General features: G+C 47.3%; 1 long non-coding RNA gene across 1 annotated transcript in view; it reads left to right on the forward strand.

Moving 5' to 3' along the window:
- The first annotated feature begins 790 nt into the window (after window positions 1-790).
- The window catches only part of LOC108446591, an 11,067-nt gene continuing 7,466 nt past the window's right edge, over window positions 791-4,391 (forward strand). Inside the window, exon 1 of the long non-coding RNA XR_001861814.1 lies at window positions 791-954. This is a non-coding gene — a long non-coding RNA (uncharacterized LOC108446591). The remainder of the gene's footprint in view (window positions 955-4,391) is intronic.

Genomic DNA, 4,391 nt, shown 5'->3' on the forward strand with positions numbered 1-4,391 from the left:
GCCCTCCGCGGCGCGGCTCGTCTGCCCCCGCTGCCACAGGGTTCGGCTGCAGAGGGAGCGCTGGAGCACCTCTGCTGTGAGGGCAGGCTGAGAGAGCCGGGCGTCCTCAGCCTGGAGAAGAGAAGGCTGTGAAAGGCTGTGACCTTACAGCACCTTCTTATAGCCCCTTCTTATAGCCCCTTATAGCCCTTCTGAAGGGACAACAGGAGAGCTGGGGAGGGACTTCTGACAAGGACGTGTATCGTCAGGACAAGTGGGAACGGCTTTAAACTGAAAGAGGATGGGTACAGATTACATATCAGGAAGAAATGAGGGTGGCGAGGCACTGGAACAGCCCCATTCCACGAAGAAGGCCAGGCTGGATGGAGCTCTGAGCAACCTGGTCTAGAGGAAGGTATTCCTTCCCGTGGCAGGGGAGCTGGAACTAGATGATCTTTAAAGTCCCTTCTGACTACAACCATTTTATGATTCTATGATTTCTAAAAAGCTTCTGACCCAGCTCCTTCATGGCCAGCATCCTGGGAGCAAGCTGGGTCAGGGAATGTGTCCTTCTCCCCTCAGTGTAAATTCGCCAAAGGCAGTATTTTCCCCCAAACAGATGCCAGCTGACTGGGCTCCATCTACTCCCATGTGGGACTGGGACTGGGACATGAGGCCCTGTGTGTAGTAGGGCAAGCAGACCATGGCAGGGCAGCACAGGGATTCTCCTGGGGCATGGGAAGGAACAGGGGGGGTTGCTCAGCCTGGCTGGGAGCAGTAAGACAGTCTCCATCTGACTTTCCTAGGGTCTGTGCTCCCAGAAGACATCTCCTTCACCTCCTCAGGGGAAATTTCCACCTCTGAGCTGGAGCAGTGTCTGCAGAAAGAAATGGGCCAGGAGGCAAATTCCTCTTGAAGTAATCCGAGAAGAAAAGTCTTTCGAGAGGTGAAGCCAAGGCAGGGTCATGCAATCAGGTGAGAAAAGCCCATGTGTTCAACCCCCCCAGCAGCCGGAGAAACACAAGGCAGGGAGCTGCCTGGGCTGGGGATAGGCACGCAAGGACCCACCGTGGGTCCCCAGTGTAAAGCCACCGGCATCCCCTGTCACCATCCCACCCTTGCACCTGGGAAAGCTCCCACCCCACCTCGGGAGCCTGGAACCAGTGTCAAATAACCATGGCTGTACAGGGTATTTTGATGATACTAAAAAGTTTGTTGGCAAGTCACTCCAGTTTACTTCGTAATTCAACAGTATTTAATTTGAATTCATAAATAAAGCCCTTTAGGGGATCTCATTACTCTGTGAAAAGCATTAGCAAAACACAAGTTGTCAATCACTTTAGCCAGCTGACAAGCTAGAAACCAGAGGATGATCCGGGCTGAGCCAAATCAGCAAAGGGGAAGAAAAATCTCTCCTGGATTTACCTCTGATGAATGACCATTGACGAATGACTGGTGATTTTTTAAAGAAATGGGCATTAAAACATTCATGGGCAAATCACCAAATCTCCTCATACCACTGAATTGAGTTTAGGGGTTGCTCAGGTCTGAAAAACGTCCGGCCAGAAGGCACCCATTTATTTTTCATTGCTTGCTGCCAGCCAAATCACTGGGCTCACAAAAATTCAGCAGATTAATAAACTGATCCCACTGCTTAACTAATTGCAAAAAGCAAAAAAGTGATTTGAGTAGTAGTGCAATGGTCATTACAAAAATATCCACTGACTTTGGAAAATTGCAGGCACAACATTTTTACCTCAGAGGGCAGATTTATGTAGGCCGCAAAGTGCCTTGGGTATTTCTTAGAGTCCTCAAGTTTATTCATGTATTATTTCCTCCGAGATTCAGTATATTTTTCCAGCAGGCAAGAAACTGGGGCTTCTGCGTACAAGTTTCATCTGCTCAAAATGTGAAAAAATATAGATCCCCTTAGCACATTCTGCTACAGTAGAAGCAAAGTGTAAAAGAAAAGTTCCAAATATGTAGATTTAAAAATAAAAACACAGAACTCTCTCCTCCCTAAAAGGGATTTGAAGGAAAAAAAAATCCCTCAGCTACAGATAGGTCTAGACTTTAATTGTGGAGCTGCCTAAGAAGAATTGTTGGCCTGAGGTCATTTTAATCAGGTTGCATGTCAGCTTGCAAAATCTCCAAATTAGCTTAGCTTGGGGAGAGAAAGATGTTTTTCTTTCCTGAAGAACGCAAACAGATTGTTGTGACATGTTCTCAGTCATCATGACAGATCAGATCCCTGCTTTGTGCTGCAAGCCTGGAAAGAAGGCAGCCACTTCTCCGGCTCCTTCAGAGATTTGGGCATCTCCCAGTTTGTCAGAACTGGGGATGGAGTTTACAGAAATCCTTATGAAAGTGAGGTTTATATGCAAAGACTCTGATAAAAGAGATTGACCTTAATTGGGAAGCAAGTTTCTTTCACATTTTTTAACAACCTCCAGGCCTTCCTAGCAGTCTGATGAAAGGGAAGTTGTGAAAAGAAACAATCTGTATTTATGCAGCAGAAACTATCATATCCTGAGCCACGCAGAGAATGACAAGGAACCGACTCATCCTTTTAAAAAAGGGATTAATTTGCCATTTTCTTCCTGAGGTTGTAAAAAGCAAGGATGTGGGTGGATTTCAAAACAGTACTTTAGTTGGATTTACAGTGAGCTCTGAGTCTGTGTAAGACTCTGTGTTGGTGTGGAGTAGCTGACCTGGTGTCTTGTTTGAAAGACAGGTGTCTGCTAAGGAAGGTAGGAGCCTCCCTTGGAATGGAAAATGTAACCCCCTTCCCTCCAAATTATTATAATTTTGAAATTAAGGGGCTTTCAGGCAAAGATATGAGAAATGGGAATAACAGTTCTTTACTAGTGTATATAACAAGGCAATAACACAGAAACACTGGCTTAACCTGACAGAGTCAGGATACGACCTGACACCCTGCTGGGGAGGGTGGTGGTAGCAGCCCAATTAAGGAGTGGCTGCAGTCCTCTTTGAAGTGATAGATGTGGTTCTGTTGAAGTGGTGATCCTGTAGAAAGGTCAGGTCCTCCTCTGAAGGTCCAGTGGTGATTATGTAGCTCTTGTCCTCTGGGAATCCAATAGGTAAGGGCTGCCTGTGGCATTCCAAACCTCAGATTATACCCAGGTAGGAATGCTTGGTTCCTCCCCCTGGGCGGAGCATCTCACAGTGGGATGATGTAACTTTGTGAGTCAGGCAGTGAGGTTAGATGGTCCATTAACAGCAGATATCTCCCAGAAAGAGTTACCAGGGATGTGTCACGGAAGAGATAAAGAACACTGACCCACCTGGTTTCAACAGATGATGATAGAACACATACTTTTGGTTACATCTTACATCGTAACCTAATACACCTGGGGTGATGGCCCTCCCAAGATGTCCATAGCTTATGTGTCTGATTCAGTTCCTCAGCTGTAGCACATTTGGATACTCTTTTTAATTTTTTTTTTCTCCACGTTCAGTTTTTCATCAGCATCAGTAGATGGTTCCAATGGGATCACAGGGGAAAGAGAAGCAGGAGAACAGGAGCTGGGGTGGTGACTTGGTTTCATCTGGAAAGACTCCCAGAGAGAGAGGCAAGTGCCTCTCTCATGACAACGGGCTGGTAGTGGGACACATCTCACCTGTTTGGTGGCCCCCAAAGGTCTGCATCTGAGCTAGGAACCAGCAGTGCCTCATTCATGGGAGGAGTGAAAGAAATGGGTGGCTCTAAATGGTGATTCCTCCAACTTCTAGCTGCTACCTCCTTCTCTTAACTAGTTCAGGCACCCTATCTAGGGAAAAGGAATCTGTCCTTGGTAGTGGCCAAGGGCTCAGTTCTGCCTGCAGCTGAGAAAGGCTGCAGACAGAAGCCTGAGTCCTGCCTTGAGACCCTGGCATGCCGCGAACAGGCGCATGCCTGGGTGAAGATGGACTTGGGACCATTTTGCCAAACCAGGAGAGGATGCCATGTGCAACAGGCACCCATGTATTTGCCAAGAAGGCGTTCATCCTGAGTAGCTGACATAGAATCACAGAATCATTTAGAGTGGAAAAGACCTTTAAGATCATCAAGTCCAACCCTTAACCCAGCACTGCCAAGTGCACCACTAAACTATGTCCCTAAGTGGCACATATACGTCTTTAAATACCCCCAGGCTGCCCACCTCCCTGGACAGCTTTTTCCAATATCTGACAACCCTTTCAGTGCAGACATTTTTCCTAATGTCCAGTCTAAACCTCTCCTGGCACAGCTTGAAGCCATTTTCCCTTGTCCTATTTCTTGTTCCTCAGGAAAGGAAATCATCCCCCACCTTGCTCCATCCTCCTTTCAGGGAGTCGTAGAAAGTGATAAGGTCTCCCCTGAGCCTCCTTTTCTCCAGGCTAAACACCCCCAGCTCCCTCAGCCACTCCTC

The sequence above is a fragment of the Corvus brachyrhynchos genome, unplaced genomic scaffold, assembly GCF_000691975.1.
Source record: "Corvus brachyrhynchos isolate BGI_N302 unplaced genomic scaffold, ASM69197v1 scaffold202, whole genome shotgun sequence".
NCBI lineage: Eukaryota > Metazoa > Chordata > Aves > Passeriformes > Corvidae > Corvus > Corvus brachyrhynchos.